The sequence below is a fragment of the Thermobia domestica genome, chromosome 4, assembly GCF_964235325.1.
Source record: "Thermobia domestica chromosome 4, izTheDome1.hap1.1, whole genome shotgun sequence".
Classification (NCBI taxonomy): domain Eukaryota; kingdom Metazoa; phylum Arthropoda; class Insecta; order Zygentoma; family Lepismatidae; genus Thermobia; species Thermobia domestica.
The window spans coordinates 167375000-167396207 of NC_137457.1; the positions used below are offsets into that span (position 1 = coordinate 167375000).

The 21208-nt window shown below is 35.4% G+C and overlaps 1 long non-coding RNA gene across 2 annotated transcripts in view; it reads right to left on the reverse strand.

Annotated features, from left to right (window-relative positions):
• LOC145683393 (uncharacterized) overlaps positions 1-21208 on the reverse strand; it is a 459015-nt gene that overhangs the window by 382302 nt on the left and 55505 nt on the right. The window contains exon 1 of one of the 2 annotated variants that reach the window (XR_014131075.1): positions 17607-17648. The exons of the other annotated variant lie outside the window; for it this stretch is intronic. This is a non-coding gene — a long non-coding RNA (uncharacterized LOC145683393). Of the gene's footprint in view, positions 1-17606; positions 17649-21208 lie in introns of those variants that run through there. 2 annotated transcript variants of the gene reach the window in all.

A 21208-nucleotide genomic window follows, 5' to 3' on the forward strand; every position in this document is an offset into this window, starting at 1 on the left:
GATGAACCCTTGGAATTGCCTGAAGAAAACCAAGGACTGAACTAATCTTTCGATCGAAATTGTACTGAGGTACTCATTTAACCCATAGAAGTACCATCTTATTTAATTTTGTTGCCACCAATAATTGTTTCCGAAATTTCAAGATCTCGTACGCTTTTATTTCACAGTGTTTCTCCAGATGTTAGATGTACTAGATGGAAGTTTTGGGTAAACACATGTTTCAAATACTATTTACAAATATCAGATTATATTTTCAAAAGCTTTTAAAATTTAATTTTGGTAGACTCCATGATGATCTAACACTCCATGAAGATATCTAATTACTTTAAGATGAAATTGCTACTAGTGTTTATTAACTTTCCATGACCGTTTCGGAAATTTTAGCATCTAACACGAAGACGCCTTAATTGTGTTTGTCCTCCCTTTATTTGACAACATCTTGATAGCCGTTAGTCATATTTTAATTCAATTTCCGAATTGTAGCGTCAAGTATGCAAGCCCCACATACCTATAGTTTATTTTCCCATACCTCGGCTTACCGAGTTCATAAGGCTAACCGAGTTGCAGTTTTCAGTATTTAAAAAAAAATCTGTTCTTTACATTTTAGAGACATGTATTTCCATATATCTAAAACGCAGAAATTAAGTACCGCATTGGAACCCCATTAAAGTACTCACTTACTTTTGCATAGCAGGGTAAAAACGCCAGTGGTTCTCACTTTAAGGTTGAAAACATACTATTTTGTCTCTTCTCTGAGCTGTCGGAGCTGTACCATAGTTGGAAAGACTCACTGATCCTTCCTATAATGACCATGTAGTTAGAATTAAAAAAGGAGTAGCCGTTGGAGGAAAAACAATATTTTAAAATCCTTGCACCAGTAGTCGTCACCTTAAAATCAAAATGTTCCAGTAGTAGTCAGGATTTTCTACCAGTGTTCGTCACTCAAATAACTTGATATAATTTTTTCAAAAACGCACTGTGTATCAGTTTATGGTTAAGAATACAATATAAAGTAGTAAGCTTAATAACTTTGCATCACTTTTAACACTCAAGAAATAAAATAAAAACGTTTTTACATACTTTCTAAAGCAATTTCAGAGAGAAAAATGTTAACTGAATTCAAAAGTTAACTGTATATCACTTCCACGTTAAGAGTACAATATTAAATACTATGTTTAATAACTATACCTCACTTTAAACTCTCAAGAATGAAAATAAACGTTTGTACATACATTTTAAAAACAATCTGAGAAACAAAATAAGTTAACTGAATTCAAAATTTAATTATACATCACCTTAAGCTTGAGAATACACTATAAAATACAGAGATTAATAAAAAATGAAATCTTTAAGTTTAACGTCCCACGCTTATGCCGGTTAGGCTAAAGGAGACGGTGATAATGAGAAATGAGTGAAATGGTGGAATGAAGAAAGTGGGAGGAAACGGGAGAACCCCGAGAAAACCCACGAGCACGGTGTTTGTCCACTACAAAGTCCACTTGGCGCGAGTTGGGATCGAACCAGGGACCCCAAGCACCGGAGGTGAACGCTCTACCACTGAGCCACCGCGCCCCCTGAGATTAATAACAATGCATTACTGAAGAATGAAAACAAAAATGTTTTAGCTACCTATATTGTATTTACATGTTATCGGTATTTCTCATTAACTTTTTTTTTTTATATATACCTCATGATCAAGTGTAGCGCAAGAGAAAAGATTTGAGATTGTCTCCTCTCGAAAAGGTGCCGCGAAAGTTATGTCTCGTCTCGAAAACTGGATCCGTTTATATTGGAAGAGCTCTATCTCGTCTCGAATTTCGTAACAAAAATTCTGTCTCGTCTCATGCGCATCCCTAATCAGGTCCATAGTCAAAAATTTCATTTCGGAGGGGGTTCGATAGGGCTTTGGGATATGCGAATTTAGATATAGATAATCGATATCGACAAACTATCGAAACTTGTTCGAAATATCGAAAAATACAGCAATATCGAAATATAAACAATATCAAAAATCGAAAATATAGAAATATGAAAGAGATCAAAAATATGGATATATCGATCAAAAATGGATATATGATCTTGGAATACGATTTGGTTTAATAATGAGGGAGAAAAATAATCATTGATTAAATATTAAATTGAAAAGAAATGAGAGCCTGACGCTCAAATACTTATCTATCCGGCACCCATCTTGATCCCCATAAAATATCATGAAGTGCTTGATTGATTCTAAACCCAATAATAGTAATAGTAATTTAACAATAAACACATAATATATAATTTACGCACCTTGAAATGTAGAAATTAATGATTGTTATCGCCAGCTTTCCAATAGACCTTTGATTTCTCCAAATGAAGATTCGGATATCTTGTTTCTTCTCAAGCAATAATGGGTTACAATAATCAGTTGCAGTCCAAAGCCAAGTCACTAAGTTAAGCATGAAAATAAAAGAAAGAAGACATCTATTTTATCTCACGTTCCTTTGCAGCAATCGGACAAAAATAATCAAATTTCTCCCAAAAAACACATTTCAAATCGGATTATTGGGGAGAAGTCCCCCCTCAGTTCCACATGTATCCGTCATCTTCCCCCCCAGATTTGCGCCACTGAGTAGAACATATTGTTTAGTTTCAGCAAGGCTGTATGAGACGTGGACCTACAGATTAACGTGGAATCCGAACCACATAAGCTCCGGCCGGGAATCGAAGAAATGAAATGAAATCTTTGAGTTTATGTCCCACGGTTATGCCGGTTAGGCTAATGGAGACGGTGATGAGTAATGAATTAAATGGTGGAATGAAGAAAGTGGGAGGAAACGGGAGAACCCCGAGAAAACCCACGCACACGGTGTTTGTCCACCACAAGGTTCACTTGGTGGGGCTGGGACCGAACCCGGGACCCCAAGCACCAGAGGTGAACCTTCTACCACTGAACCACCGCGGCCCCCGGCCGGGAATCGAACCCGGGTGTCCCACGCCAAAGGCGTGTTCACTAACCACTTAGCTACGAGGGAGCTCATCTCTAAGGCAGTGTAAGCAAACAAAAAAACGCACACAGGATGTTTGCGCAACTGAGGATCAAAACATTCTCAATGGAGTATGAGAAATAGTTAACGTCAGTCAAAGTGTGCTTTTGCTTATTCATTACTTCGTTAATACTTAATTCCTTCTAGAAATAGTGAAACTATACTATGAAGAAACACTAATAAACTAATAACAATTACGTTGTAGTTCTTACTACACCACGAAAGTAATATACCATTTTTACCTCCCATAGAATTTGAACCTAGTACTATACTGCATTAGTCACGCCGTAACGAAAGCTGAAATTCAAACACCTGGCACTCGTAGCTGTTGAAGCTGTGTTGTAGCTACCTGTATATCACGCGGCCTGCGTTGGTACTCCTCAACATAAATACCTCACAGCCCAAAGCCAGGAAACATCACAGACAGAAGACAGGGGCACAAGCAGTGCCTGACACTTCACGAACTCAAACCCGCCAAGATTCAACTCAACATGACCTTCAATTACGTTTTAGAAACCAAACCAATGCTAAGGCACAAACTTACCAACTTCCTATATGAAAACACAAGAAAAAAATCTAACTTTTTTGGTTCCAAAGTGATGGCATAACAATAATACTAAAAAGGTTTTAATTTTCATTAACCCAAACATTAATTAACTAGAGAACATAACAAAGCAAAAATAAATAAAAATAAAAATAAATTAAATTAAAAAATAAAAATCTGACAAGTAAACTCTCCCTGACAACTTTTTTTTTTTTAAATTTCAGTGAGGCTGTAAAATATGTCAATATCTTCGTAAAATATATATATTTCAATGTCAACAAGTTCTTTAAACAAAAGAAAGCTTTGTAGTAGAGCGCTTACCTCTGACGCGTTAGGTCCCTGGTTCGATTCCTGCTCCCGACAAATAGGCTTTTGGTGAACACTGTAGGTGTGGTTATTCTTAAGACTTTCCAGTTTCCTTACATTTTCTTGATTCCACCATTATCATGTATCTCATCGTCACCTTCTCTCTTACATTGATGTACAATCATGGGGCGTTAAACTAAAAGCCAAAAAAAAATCTAGCAAATATCCTAGTAAAAATGAGTTTTCTAGACTACACAAATGGCCCCGCGTAGGGTAGTCGCTAGCGCTCTCGCCTTCGGTGCGAACGGTCCCGGGTTCGATCCCGGGGGAGAACTCGGTCGAAAAAGTATCAAAAGATTTTAAGTCCAGCCATCCTGAATGAGGTTTCCTTGGGTTTTCCTCATTCACAGCAGGCAAATACCGGAATGGTACCTAACATATAGGTCCCAGGCCGTTTTCTTCCTTCCCCAATCCTTTCTTCCCTTCCTTTCCCCTTGTACTCACCGAGGAAAGTCATTCCTCATATGTGACGGAATAACAAGGCCATTGATGTCGAAAGCCCAGAAATCTAAATCCTAAATCTTCTGAAAACGGTTTATTAGCAATTATGTTACGCAGTCCTGTAGTAAATCTGCACCAAGTAATAAATCGTCACATATAAAACGGAATGAATAAACGCATAACATTCATTTTGCTACCTTGAAACGTAAAATGTTTCAAAACATTAATATTCAAAGATTTCTCAAAATTCAGATTCACCCATTCCATTCTCCTCAATCATTAACGAGTTGCAATAGTAAAAATTGTCAGAAACTACATTACTTAGTTAGTACTATATTAAAGCAAGTTACACTAAAAGAATATATAATTAATGGAATATTTAACTAAAATAATAGTTAACTATTGTACTTACCCAGGCTTTTGTTTAGTTTCTCTCTTCTTTTCCGTTTGTAAACAACCTCGTTTCGCAAGCAAAAGACGGTAGTTCAATGACGTCAGCCATGGCGAAAGAAAGAGTATCTATAGGCGGTCAGGATCTCACACACAGATGGACGTATATAATATATAGCTGACGTATGAAACTTACGTATACGTATGTAATATAAAGAAGATTGTTAGATGTCAGATATCCTGCAGCAGCATAATGTAACATCTAAGCGGGTAAAAGGCAATACCTGTGTAGCATATGGATAAAGTACGCTCCGTACAGATTTCCTTAGTAAACATAACGAATCCTTGTATTTGTACAATATACCGCTGTCCGGATAATGGATTTTTCTCAGTGTAAAGTGCCCCCGCAGGAGAACAAATAATACGTGTCTAATAGAATAATAAATAGAATACTATGAGCAGTGCCCCTGGGAATACTAACTGTGAACCTCAGGAACATTGTTTCTGAAAGAAACACTGGTGTTGCCCCATCTCTAAATCTACATATGTTTCTTTCTAAATAGTTGAGTATCGTCTCGAAGCTTCACACGAACATACTGCCTAGTTTCGAGACGATATCAACAGTTAGTGTATAAATATATTCTTTTCCTCTGTGTCTGTAATAACGAAAATATTTTGTTCACGCAATGCCAACAGAAACTATTTTGATAAAACGAAGCAACGTGATAAGAAAAAAAAAGTATGAAAAAAGAATGTTCGCCGGGGAATCGAACCCAGACCTGCCACTCAGAAAGCAGACACTTTACCGCGGAGCTAACTTACTACGTTGAATTCTGTTTGTTTTATTCTCCTCAATATAGCACATAAGAGTCCAAATGAAGGCAATTCAAAAATATGGCAATTTTGCATTCAAGATGGCGACTTCTCCAACGATTTGTTTCTTCACTTAAACTGTACTACGTCCTTAATAAAATAGCGAAACATGGCTTACCTACCAAGAGCACAACTTACAATTTTCATGGTTACAAATTTTTGAGCCGCCATTTTGAATCGAAGATGGCGACTTTTCCAACATTTCGGATTTTTCCACTCACATGCCCTGTAATCTACACACTTCAACGCAATTTCGTGATTCCACCATATCTACAAGTTGTGTAGAATTAGACGCCCCCTTATAACATTCCTAGCACTTTCTTACACCGAACCTGACTATTTTTTCAAGTTTAAGGGCGGATTCGCAAACTGCGCATCAGAATAAACATCACCTCGAAATTTCAACGTCCTACATGGAGCCATTACAAATTTCACATTTTTTCGATTTGCGCCGCGAAACGAACACGAATTTTAATGCTCTTTTTTCTATCATAAACTATGTTCCTAGCTTCACTGCCTGACAAAATATGACGTTTCTATGGTGTGCGGAACTACTCTAAAAACCAGCATTTCGAAACATCAAAAAATTTCGACACTTCATTTACATGGAAAATGTCGATTTTTTCGTGATATCGGAATTTTCCCATTACTCACATCCCATGACGAACAAGTATGCAAAATTTGGTGTTTGTATGTTTTGTGGACGTATGCAAACAATTAAGTGTGTTTCCGATTATAGAGGCATATAAATTCCCCACAGATGCCGGCCGCAACGTACCAGTATTATGTGAGCAATAAGAACGAAGTCGGTAGTGTAGGGGATTGACGTGAGCCTACTGGACAGGAGACCTGGGTTCGATTCCTAACAATCTTTTTCTCACTTTTTCTTTCTTTGAAAGTTTATTTTTATAGCATAGGTGATTGAAAATAAGCTTGACTCTATTATACACGGAATTTCATTGCAACCAGATCCGCAACTAAAACTATTAAATCGAAAGGGGCACTTTTCCACGTATCTTATATATTATAACTATGTACGCTGCCGACGAGACATATTTCAAGAAGTGCTCATTTGTGTGAGTGTGTGTGTGTATGAGCGTGTGTGTGCAGTAGCGTACGCAGGAATTTATTTCGGAGGGGTCCAAACTCAATATCAGGGTATTTTACATTGAAATTCCTAAACTTGTCCCTAAAATTAAGCTAAATTTACACAAAAGTTGGAATTTCGGGGGAGGTCCGGACCCCCAGGACCCACCCCCTGCGTACGTCCCTGTGTGTGTGTGTATTTCCTTAAAATTAATATTTTATATTTTCCACTTGTGGTATTCACTTCAAAATTGGGTATACGATGTATGTTAACCAGGGACATAAAAGGGGAGAGAGATATTTTGTAATCATTTCCGGTTTCACGCAGACACTGTTGTCGCGAGACAAAATGTATTGTTGTCTTGTATGGACACTATATCGTGAAAATGATGCCCAGTGTTTCTTTTAGACTCTTTTTCGGGGACACTGCCTCCTCAGAGGGCCCCTGGCGAGACCAAAATAATACGTTTATAATACAGTAACAAATAGAATGTTATCAGCAGTGCCCCCGGGCTAAAATCTTCACCCCCCCCCCGAACATTGCTTCCGAAAGAGACACTGGTGATTCTCCATTTTCAAAGCTACATATGTTTGATTTTAAATACTTGAGTATCGTCTCGAAACTTTACACGAACATACTGCCTCGTTTCGGGACCATCTCAAAAGTTGCCGTGTAAATATTTCTTTTTCCTCTACGTATGTAATAATGAAAATATTTTGTTCCCGCAAAACGAACAGAAAGTACTTAGCTAATAAGAGGAAATGGAAATAAGAAAAAATAGAAACCCGTTTAGTCAGGGATAGAACCCAGACCTGCTAATTAGAAAGCTCACACGTTACCTCTTTTTTTTTTTAAAAAAAAAAAACATCTTTATTTCCCAAGGTCACTTACATACCTGAAAGAAATTGGTCGTTTAGACATAAGACATAGACGGTAAATACAAGTAGAAAGTTGAAATATATACAGTGCTATAAGAACAATACAAATCACAATATCATATTACATTTTTTTGTGCTTATCAAGGTAGACAAGAACTTGTAAAATATTGACAGTATTATAAGAAATTTAGAGGTACTACAAATATGATCTTACAGATATTACACTAGTCGTATCATGTTAAAATGAGGCAGTCAAAAAGTTTGCGAAATTCTTGTGGAAAGGTACCATACCAAAAGTTTTCCATCTGGTGCGTTTTAAGAATTCATGATAATCCGTGACACTTATGTGACTGCGACTGGAATCAATATAGTATAAGGTGTGTCCTATTAGCCAAGTAATAGCATTATTGCGGGTTGGAGGGAACCAATGGTAATCGGGTAAGGTAATAATATGTAAAATGGTGGGGAGATGTCCGACATACAATAGCAAGGAGAGCACATAGTTTTAACCACACAGACATTACTAGCTGGCAAGAGGTGTATCTGTGGATAATGGTGTCGGGGTGTCCACAATGGGAACACGCATTATGTGGTAGGCGATGAATGTCGAACAAACGTTGATTAGTAGCATGAATATCATGCACAACACTATACCATAAACTACGTACACAAGTCGGAAGAAACTTTCTATGAATATTAAACCATATGCGATTCCAGTTACAACTATTATTGTTCTGCTGTACTCGTATCATAGTTGGAGTAAAGGTCATTTTTAAAAAATACAGATAAAAATCACGAGAACAGATTTCTCTTATCTCATCATGTTTAGACAGATAACTCCAGGCTAGGACGAATTTATATACATATAAGGGTGCGTGTTGAAGGAAAGGAAGATTGGGTGGATTTGGAGCAGGTAAGGTGGGCGTCCAACATTGTAGCCATTGTTGTGTATGACTATGGTCCAAATGATACAATTTATAGCTACGTAATAAAAATAATATTTTACACTTGAGTCGTACATTGATTAAAGCAAGGCCACCATTGTCTACTGGTAACACCATTACTACCTGTGGAACTCGGAAGAAAAAGCCGCACCAAATAAACCAGCCAATGATCGATTGCACTTTTTTGGCACAGATGTCCGGAAGTGGCCATACCTGTGCTGTATACCATAATTGAGAACATATATAAGTATTCACATACCAGACTCTCTGAATTAAATTCAGCTGTCGATGACGATTTTGGAGAACAACTGTCCTGATTTTATTGATTATTGGCGTCCAGACTGTCTCAGAGTCTGGATCAAGATTACTCGTAAAATTAACACCTAAAATTTTTAATTTCGTCACAATTTCTGAATGACAGATAGTTAACCCTTTATTGACCGTTGCCCAATTATTAAAGGTTAAACTCTTCGTTTTATTGACATTAATAGTTGCTCCACTAGCATTACAATAACTATTTAAGCACTGGTGCACATAGTTTACCTGAGCAACAGTGGTACAACTGATTGAGACATCGTCAGCGAAAGCAAAACAAACAATATTTTGAAAATCATGTAAATGTGAGACTGGAAAACAGGACAAATTTTGCAATAAAGGTTCAAGAACTAAGCCAAATAACAACATTGACAATGGACATCCTTGGCGGATACCTCGCTTGATAGATATGGGTGAGCTAAAGTAACCATTGATGTGAAGCTGGGATTTTGCATTGTGATATAAATTTTTAATATTAGCAATAAAACGTGAATCAAAACCAAATGCTTGTAGTACAGCATAAAGATAGTTATGCTCGACAAAATCAAAAGCATGTTTGAAATCTATAGAAGTGACACAGGCAGGGAGCTGTTGCACTTGAAAATATCCCATGATGTCTCGTAGGCTACACAGGGCATAGTAAATATTACGTTCTTTTGATAGCGCTGCCTGCTTACCACTTAAAAGTTTCTCGATAACTTTTTCCATGCGTACTTTATATACCTTAGACAATAATTTGACATCAGTATTTAACAGCGTAATGGGTCTAAAATTAGAAATATGAGCTTGGGCTCCTTTTTTCGGAACTAAAATAATGATACCATCATTTTGCATAACATTTCCAGATTGAAACATATCATTAAGTACAGCAGTGAAAGTATCTCCTACCACATCCCAATACTGTTTATAGAAGAGAAAAATGAGTCCATCCTTGCCAGGACTGCTACAATGCTTTGTAGTATTTAACACATCATAAATCTCTTGTTTAGTAATCGGGGCTAACAATTGTGCATTGTCAGCCGCTGTTAATTTACAAGATATATTGGAAAAGAAAGTGGGCCATATCTGAGTAGCAACTGGATGCGATTCAAATAGTTGTTCATAATGCTGTGTTAAACTGGACATAATATCAGGTAATGCAGTAACAACTTGGCCATTTTCTAATACAAGATGTTCCATAAAATTAGTTCTCCTTCTATTATGTTGCCGCATGATGTGGAAAAATGTAACTCGTTCATTAGACAACAATAATTTGGAATCGAATGATTTAGTGATAGTCTGTAAAGAGTCGTTTTCTAATCGAATTAATTTTGCTCTGATTTTATTAATATGCATATACGTGTGCGCAGAGGGAGGCTGTTGCCACAACTCATGTAACACTTTGTAAAGGTAGTCAATGGTATTTTTGCTGTTCTGACGGTATTCAGAATGCATCCATTGGAAAAAAGATTTAATTTTATGCTTAGCATAATGAACCCACCACAAATTTAAACTGCCAAAATATATCTGTTGTCGACACCAGTAAGCCCATTTCTCTCGAAACAGTTCTTTAATATCATCAGATTTCAGAAGCTGTGGATTAAGTTTCCAGTTAGAGGGAACGAACGTTGGGCTCAAACCAAGGAGAGGGGGAGGAAATTTGAGCAACATACACACAGCACTATGATCACTAAACGGAGCCATAAGAACATTAATGTCACACACACGAGGTACGAGATCGAAGGAGGTATAGATCCTGTCTATGCGTGACTTCACTGATGGAGTGACATGCGTATAAATGATATCAGTTCGTTTGGACCGCCAGGTATCAACTAATCGGAATCCGTGGACCAGTCTTTCTAACGCTAAGCATTTATTAAAATAGCCAGTAGAATTGTCACAAAACAAAATGGAATTGAAATCTCCAGCAAGGATAATACTCGTATGCGGAATAGAAAACAGAGGCACGATATCAGCATTAAAAAAATTTTCACGGTCAGTTTTGTGTAGAAAACCTGACATGCAATACACATTTACATATAGAATGTTATCGCATACAAGGCTGAGCCCATTGCCAGACGGTAAACGAGTAACGTGTTGCACATGGATTCCTTTCTTCACTAATATTGCAGTACCTCTACCACTATATCCAAGATTAACAAAACAATTATACCGATCAATGAAACTTAAATCGGCAATTTTGAGTTCTTGCAAATTGAGTATATCAAAGTCATGTAATCGTATAAAGTTATGTAACAAGCGTTGTTTCGTAGGACTAGTTATACCATTTAAATTTAAAGTACCCACTTTACGAACAGTGACAATAGGGTAAGACATACACAGCGGATAGAAAGTAAATAGAATTATTAGAGCTGCAAAATAAACAAACTGCATGCTGAGACCTGACAAACAGGAAAAAGAAAACAACAACACTATTCAGGTTGATTCTTTACACTGTCTGTTTGTAGTGAATCGTCAAGGACAGTCGAGAAGCTAGGTTGCGATGATGTAATCGAAGCACCAACAACAGGCTCACGTGAGTCACGTGTCACGACAGCCTTCCCTTTCCCTGTGTTTGTTTTGATTTTCTTGTGTGTTGACAAGGCAATCTTACCTGCTTTTTCACTTATATAAACCGTTCGCACAGTTTTGCTGCTTTCCGCATCAACTGAGTCAGATAAAGGAGGCGGAAGGTCGTGAAGTACCTTAGTAGGCGGTATCTGCGAAGCACTGGTGTTGGAAGCCTCGTCCATTGCCGACACACTTATTAACGAACACTTTTCATTGACATCAGGCACCATGGGCGGATCTCCTATATCTTCGGGGGGCGCACTAGTTATTGAATCCTGTATCCCGGTATCCGTGGGTCGATCCAGGGAAGTAGGCACAGTCAGCACTGGAAACTCATTGAGGTCCTGTAGCGATGGAGCACTGTGGGCACTGGGTAATGAGTCAGATAAGGCCGTTGTTAACGTACTGTTACCAGGTTGAAAGCTCTGATCGGTTGAGTAACGAGGAGTTTGAGGAAGAGTTTTTCCAGATAACTGGGACATATTGAGCGTCAGAGGAGCTGTACTCAAATGTTTGGCTCGCTGTATGCGTCGGGGACAAGAACTAAACGTGTGATCGACCTGGTGGCACGCGAAGCAAGTTGGGGGTTGCCCAGAGTATATAACGCTTGTTCGATAACCTTGGATGAGTAATTTCGAAGGAATATGCTTCTTGAGTTCCATATACGCTATACGTACGCCATTAAACACAGGAAAGCGGTACTTCTGGGACCACTGCTCATTTCACACTTTTCACTTCACATCTTTTTCACACTTCCGTAATTACTGAGGGCAGAATTGAGAAAACTAACATCTAGTTCAAGGGGGAGATCTGTGATACGTACACGTGTAAGAGTATCTGAAGCATTTTGCACTGAAACAAGGCTCCGCGAGCCATCTTGATGCAAAAAGGGAAGTTCACTAGGTGTATTGACGAGAAATTTTTCAAATTTTTCCGGAGAACTAAATTTCAAGAACACGCAATATTCCTCACTGTTTAATTGAATACCATCAATCTGATCCAAATTCACATGTACCTGTTCATCCAGCCAAATATGGATATCCAAAGCAGTTGGGCGTATATGTCGTGTACTTTTATCGAATGCAAGTTTCACTGTGTTCTGACGTAAACCACGAAACATGATGCTCACCAATTCAAACAAAAAACAACAAATACTTTTCAAACAATAACTATATACTCGAAAAGTATCAAAGCTGTTCACTATAGCAAGATAGCACTAATCACAGTCACTTGAAATAACACTTAGCTAGCCGCACTTAACTGGCTATTCGGTAGTCACAACGAGCAGGAGCAAACGTCCGCACTCCTTCACGTCTACCGGTGAACTGACTCTGGGCCATTCTCATATGTTGATTTATGCTTGTTCTATTATGCTTAACATAGCTCATAACAAGGCAGATCAAGCCAATTCACAAACATGGCAACTTTGCATTCAAGATGACGACTTCTCCAATGATTTGAATCTCCGTTGAAACTGCCCTTCATCCCTAAGAGTATAGCAAAACATGACTGTCCTATCGTCAGAGCAACTTACAATCTTCATGGCTACAAACTTTTGAACCGCCATCTTGAATCGAAGATGACAACTTTTCCAACATGTCCGAATTTTCCCCTAACTTAGGGTGTAGGCTACGCACTTGAACGCAATTTCGTGATTCCACCATATCTACAAGTTGTCTAGAATTAGACGCCCCTTTATAACATTCCTAGCACTTTCTTACACCGAAAATGACAATTTTTTTCAAGTATAAGAGCGGAATCGCAAACTACGCATCAGAATAAACATCACCTCGGAATTTCAACGTCCTAGACACAGCCATTACAAATTTCACATTTTTTCGATTTGCGCCGCCAAACCAATACGAATTTTAATGCTCTTTTTTCTAGCATAAACTATGTTCCTCTCTTCACAGTCTGACAAAGTATTACCTTTCTATGATGTGTGCAACTACTCTAAAAACCAGCATTTCGAAACGACGAAAAATTTCGACACTTCATTTACATAGAAAATGACGCCTTTTTCATGATATCAGAATTTTCCCATTACTCACATCACATGACGAACAGGTATGCAAAATTTGGTGTTTGTATGTTTTGTGGAAGAATGCAAACAATTAAGTGTGTTTCCGACTTTAGAGGTATATAATTCAAAACTCAACCAAATTGTTTACTTTTCCTTTGTTATTGAGTGGCTTCAAAGGAAAATATTTTATTTCGAAAAAATCTTCAAGATTATATAAAAATAAAAGTTGGGTGAGCCAATTCTCACCGATCTTTCATTTTTTTTAATTTCAATAAAAACAATGGATAAAATAATTCTTAAATATTGACGTTGACAAGAACGTGCTCATATTATTGTCTATCAGTTGTCCCCAAAACATGTCTCTTTGAAGGCGCACGAACATGTTAGTTAAGTTTAAAAGATTTAAATATATTTAAAAAAGTTTGACAAAAAGTGAAAATGAGATAAAACACAAAAAGAAAAGGGCGAAAGAAATAATGCTAACCCGAAGAAGTTAAAATCTGTATCTATCGATTTGCTTGGTCAAGCTGAAGCAATTGATATACAGATTGTTCGTTGCTGATTATGCCCCACCCCCGGAAACTAAATTAGGCTCAGTAAGCCGAAAATGGTTAACCGGAAGGAGTAAAATTTGGTATCGATCGATTTGTTTTGTCAAGCTGGATCGATTGATATATAGCTTATATATATTTCGTTGCTGATTATACCACACCCCCGGAAACTAAATTAGGCTCAGTAAACCGGAAGTGGTTAAAAGGAAGTTGTTAAATTTGGTATCGATCGATTTGTTTTGTCAAGCTGGATCGATTGATATATAGATTATATATGTTTCGTTGCTGATTATACCCCACCCCAGGAAACAAAATTAGGCTCAGTAAACCGGAAGTGGTGAACCGGAAGTAGTTAAATTTGGTATCGATCGATTTGTTTTGTCAAGCTGAATTGATTGGTATATAGATTGTATATGTTTCGTTGCTGATTATACCCCACCCGCTCAAACTAAATTATTTCCGAATTTTTTATTCATGTAGAAGGTCGCTACTTTTAGTTAATATCCATATATATATATGGGCCATGCACAATCCAATTACCATATAGATTTGGCAGTAAACTATTTTCTCCGACAAGATTGAGCAAAATACTTACACCAAAAATACTATATAACTCTAAGAGTCAAATTAAAATCTAACAAAATAGGAATCTTATATTCATTTAGAGTATTTGTACTTTCAGTTCAAATTCATATAAATGTGAGTCATGTACTATATAATTACGATGTAGACTTTAAAAAAAATACCATTTGTTTTCGTAAAAAAATGAGCAAAATAAACCCTGCAAAAACACTTAACACTATGTGATAAATTACCATGTGGATTTTGAAATATCCCATATTTTTTGAAAAAAAAAAATTAGCAAAATACTCCCGCCAATAAAGCTATATAACTTTAAGTGCCGAATTAAAATGTGACGAAATAAGAACTGTATACTCATCTAGATGATGACACCTTCCATAAAGTGGGTCATGTACTACCTAATTACAATATGGAATGGGAAAAATAAAATTTATTCCGAAGAAGATAAGTAAGATATGGACTTCAGAAAGCCTTATAACTCTAGGTGTCAAGTTGAAATCTAACAAAATAAGACTTTCATATGAATATTATACTTTAGTAAATATTCATATAAATCTGGGCGGTGTACTATCTAATTACTTGGAAAAATACAATTTATTCCAAAAAACGTGAGTAATATATTGCCTCCAAAAATCAATATAACTCTACGTGTCAAGTTGAAATCTAACAAAGTAAGAATTTTATATTCATCTAGAAGGGAACTACTCTGAGTTAATATTAATATAAATGTGAGTCATATAAAATCTCATTTCCATATGAGCATATAAAGACAATTTCTCAAAAATAATAAGAAACATATTTCCTCTAAAAAGCTAAATAACTCTAATAGGCAAGTTAAAATCTAATCAAATAAGAAATTCATATTCATTTAGAGGCTCCGTACTTTCAGTTAATATTCATACAAATGTGAGACATGAACTACCTGATTACAATATCGTCTTGAAAGATATATTTTACTCGACAAAAATGAACAAATTATTGCCTGCACAAAGGTAGATAACTCTGTTTTAAAATTAAAATCTAACAAAACAAGGATTTTACATTCGTCTAGAGATTCCCTAATTTCAGCTACTATCTATAAAAATGTGAGTGACGTACCATCTAATTACCATATGGAAATGGGAAAACACGAATTTTTCCAGAACTAAAATGGCCAAATACTTCCTCTAAAAAAGCTATAGTTCAAATTCATATAATGTGAGCCATGTACTATATAATTACCGTATGGATTTCGAAAAATACCATTTCTTTCGAAAAATGAGCAAAACACTCCCTCCAAAAAACATTTAACTTTAAGAGCTAAGTTGAAATGTAACAAAATGAGATTTTTTATAATTATCTAGATGGTTTGTTCTTTCAGTTAATATACATATAAACGTGCACGGTACACTATCTAATTATCATATGAGCTTTTAAAAGTACATTTCTGCCGAACTAATGAGCAAAGTATTTGCTCGAGAAAAGCTAAATAACACTAAGATTCAAGTTAAAAATTAAAATAAAACGATTTTGTATTCATTTAGAGGGTCTATTATTTCGGTGAATAGCAATATAAATGGTGGCTATTCACAATCTAATTACGATATGGATTTGGAAATACACATTTTTTTCCGAAGAAAAAGTGAGCAAAATAATCACACGAAAAGAGCTAAGTAACTCTAAGTCCCAAATTAAAAGCTAACAAAATGAGAAATTCATATTCACCTAGAGGGTCTTGCCTTGCTATATAAATTTGAGCCATAAAGTAGCAAAACAACTCCCTCTAAAAGGCTACTTAGCTTTTATTTCGAAGTTAAAACCTAACAAAATAAGAATTTTATATTCATCTAGAGTGCCCCTACTTTTAGTTAATATCCATATGAATGCGTATCATATCATATTTAAATACAATATTGCATGGTAAAAATACACTTTTCCCGATAAATAAGAGAAAAACTCACAACGAATGATTTATATAACTCTAAGTGCCAAGTAAAAATTTAACAAAATAAGAATTTTATATGCATACAGTGTGTGGTTATTATTCAAAATATGTGGGCCATGTACTAAATAATTACACTATGGACTTGGAATATTGTATTTGTTTTTCGAAAACAATAAAGAAAGTACTCCCTTTAAAAACCTATATAACTCAAAGTGGCAAGTTTAAATCTGACAAACTAAATTTTTATATTCATTTAGAATGTTTCTACTTTCAGTTAATATCCATATAAATATGGGCCATATAATATGTAAACACCATATGGAGTCCGCAAAATGCAATTCTTTCCGGAAAATCATCCCAATACTGCCTTTAAAAGGTTATTGATCTTTCAGTGCAAAGTTAAAATCTAGCAAAATAAGATTGTTATATACATCTAGAGGACCCTTGCTTTTAATTAATAGCCATATGAATGCGTGCCTTGTAATATCTAATTACCATATAAAACTGCTAAAACTTTTCTTTCGAAAATATGAGAAAGGCCTCACTGCAGAAAAGCTATATAACTCTAAATGTCAAGTTAAAATCTAAAAAAAAAAAAAAAAAAAGAATTTTTTGTTCATCTGGTTGGTCCGTAATTTCAGTTAATATCCAGATAAGTTTGGGCTATGTAACGTTTAATTACCGTATGAACTTGGAAAAATAAATTGGAATTGGAGCGTTAATATTCATATAAATGAGGGCCACGTACTATCAAATTACTATATGGGTGTGGAAAAATACCATTCTTTCCTAAAAATAGATATGACCAGTCTATGCTATCCTATAATGCTCCTGTTCTTCCACGTTTTAATTTAGATGGAAAATTATTTATTTGGTTGCGTATAAATAACAGTTCTATGTTCAACCACTAACTAACAGTTTGTATTTAGAAACCTCGGAACATTTCCAGAATACACTTAAAATCAAATGAAAATTTATAGAGGAAAACATTAAGATATCTTTTAACACAATTACTTAGTATAGATACATTTTTAACAAACAAAGTCTTGAAATAACTATTTTAAAAACTTTAAATAATTAGGTATAAGAGGAAAAGAAGAAAAATGTATTACCATACACGTACACTGCGCTAGACTAGCTTACGTGACTGATTAGCTTTCTCATTGATGGTTATCTGCCACGCATTCATGATGCAACATATACAATTTAGTTGTTCTTTGAACATATAAACATGAATGCAGAATACAATAATATTTTCATAACGTTTATAAAATTCGTAACAAAACCTCAATTCTGTTATATGTTTAACATGAGTCGTACTATAAACTTTTATGCTACAAAAGTAAATATTTAAAAACTTAATAAATGAAGAAGTTCGCTACTCGTAATGAATTTAAAAAATTCCAAGAATTTTCTAGAAATGCAGATATAAGACGAAGTTAATGTAAAACATGTCATAATAAAACGAAACCAGAAAAATATAACAATAATTAAATTGAAGAACTAGATCATGATTTTCAGCTTATAATGATGAACTGTATGAATGCAAGTCAGAACACACTTCATAACTTTATATAAAAACAAAATAAAATAGTTATTTCACCTTCTTCAGAGTAGGTTCGCGAATTGCTGATAAATTGTTTATTTAGATTGCTAAAAATTAAAATATAACCATTCTAAGAGCAGAACTTTAAACAACTTACGAGTATTATTTATAACTCTCATCAAAACTTTATTTTATTACGAAATAAAAGAGTTCTATCACGTTGCTTACAGTCGGTTGCCAGTGTTCCATACATTGTTGATTTAAATTGTTATAAATAATGATTTTACAATTTCACGAGCAGAACATTATAGAAATTAACGAGGACTGTTAAAACTCTCATCAGAACTCTATTTCATTACAAAAAAATTAGTTCTATCATTTTGTTCGCAGTCGATTACCGAGTGGCCTGTAAATTGTTGATTTACATTTTTAGAAATAATGAGTTAAACAATCTACGATCAGAACTTCATAGAACTGAACGAATACTACTCAGAACACCCAAAGGATTTAAATACAAAATAAAGGAGTTCTACCACCATGTTCACAGTAGGTTCGCGAGTAACCCATTAATTGTTGATTTTAGTTGTTATAAATAATGAGTTAAATATTCCGCAATCAGTGCATCACAGAACTGAACGAATGGTACCCAGCACACACCTCATAACTCAATTTAAGTATAAAACAAAACAGTTATATCACTTGTTGACAGTCGATTTGCGAATACCCCTTAAATTGTTGATTTAAATTGTCACAAATATATAGAAAAAAACTAGAACATAGCTTTAATAAAAACTTGACGCGTATTATTTAGAAATCTCATAGAAACTCTACCTTATTATGAAAAAAAAAAATTGTTCTATCACCTTGTTCACTGTAAGCTGGCGAACGGGTCATAAAATGTTAATTTAAATTGCTATAAATAAAGATTTATCCAATCTACGAACATAACTTTATGCATGTTAATGAATGATCCTAAGAACTCTCATTACAACTCTATCTCATTGTGAAATAAAATAGTTCTATCACCTTGTTTTCAGTCTCTTAGCTCGCTGCCAACAAATTGTTAATTTCAAATGTAATGAATAAAGATTTAATCATTCTAGGAATAGAACTTTATAGAACTTGAGGAGTGCTACCCAGAACACTCATCAGAACTCTATTTCGCTGCCAAAGCAAGCAGTTCTATCAACAGTTCACAGACAGTGCCGGGGCGGCTCATTTATTCTTAATTTAAATTCTTCTAAATAAAGTATTAACCTTTCTACGAAACGAACATTATAGAACTTCCCGAGTAGTAATCAGAAGTCTCATCACAGGTCTATTTCATTTCGAAATTATTCACTTTCATCTTCACAGTTTGTTAGCGAGTGGCCCATAAAACTGTTAATTTAAATTCTTACTAATCAAGAATTAACCATTGTAAAATAACAACTTTATAGAACTTGATGAGTGCTAGTCAGAACTCTATCTCGTTGCAAAAAATGGAGTTCTTTCTCCTTGTTCAAGTTCTTTCGCGAGTGGCTCATAAATTGATAATTTAAATTGTCATAAATTACGATTTATCATTATACGAACAGAATGTTAAAGAATTTCACGATTGGAAATCAGAACTCTCTTTCATTGTGAAATAAAAGAGTTCTATCATCTTGTTGACAGTCGGATCGTAAATGTTATAGATGTTGTGAATTTAAATAATTATAAATATAGATTTAACCATTGTATACACGACTCCAAAAGTGCATTACCACCTGCAATTCTCCTTTTCCTGCAATAGCAGGCAACCCAATAAGCTCGGCGCTTCGGTTGGCTGCGAATTCGAAAGGCGTTGGACCAAACCTCAATTTTGTAATAAATATATCAGTATGGCAAACTGCAAATAAGAGAAAAAACAAATTGCTGAAAATGACAATTTTATTATCTTGACGGAGTTGGATGACATTAAAAGTTACAAAATGATCTTACTTCAGCAGTTCAAACAAGGTCAATAGCAAGAACAGATATCAGAGGAAAGCATTTCTCTTCTCGCCACCACCAAAAAAAGAAAAATCATAAAAAAAGGGACATAAAGTTACGTAAGCTTTAATATCAAAGTCCCACTCTAATCTGTGAAAGTTGACACCCGAAAGGCCAGAACAACTGAACCAAAGTCAATGAAATTGTGCACATATATTGCAGACGTAAAATGAGGATACGGGATTCGTATTTTCCTCGAGAAAACGGTTGGATGGAGCACGGACCCCTCCAGACCTTTGGTCACGAAAAATTATATGTGTTGGTAACAGGATGTCAGATGTGTGTAAAAGAACATCAAGAATTGAACCAAACTGCGAGTATGGACAATACGCAAAAAATAAAGGAAAATATTTTTTTAAATTTTCTGTGCAAAAACGGTTTTAAGGGGGAAAACTCAAACCCAAAATGTTGAAAGTTGATTCCCGAAAGGCAAAAGGAAGTGAACCCAAGTGAATGAAATTGTGCACAGATATTGCTATATTGAAATGAAACTTCTTGTGTGGATAATACAGAAAAAATAAAGGAATGCAGGATTTTCTATGTTATTCGCAAAGACGGTTTTAGGGGGCAAAACAAGTTACCCCAAAATTTTGAAATTTGACGAAAGAAAGATAAGAAGAAGTCAACCTTGCACAGATATTGTGAAAATAAAATGTGGGAATACTGGCTTCGTATTTCCTTTAAAAAATGTTAGGTGGGCACGGACCCTTCCAAACATTTGATTACGAAATATCAAAAATGCTAGTAACAGTATATCGTATTTGTGTAAAGGACATGAAGAATTCCAACGAAACTTCACGTACGGGCAATACGCAAAAAAATGGAGAAGGGTATTTTCTGCGGAAAAACGGTTTTACGGGCAAAAGCTCTCACCCAAAATTATGAAACTTGCCGCCGGATCCCCCACTATCCTTTGATCACAAAATATCAAAAGTACTAATAACAGTAAGTCAAATGTGTGTCAAGGGCATTCAGAATTGCAACATAACTCAGTGTATGACAATACGAAAAAAATTAAAGGAATACGAGTTTTTCTAAGTCCTGCGGGAAAACGGTTTTAAGGGGAAAAAGCTCCTATGCTAAATTTTGAAAGTTGAGCCCGAAAGGCAAAAAGAAGTGAACCGAATTGAGTGCAAATGTGCACAGATATGGCAG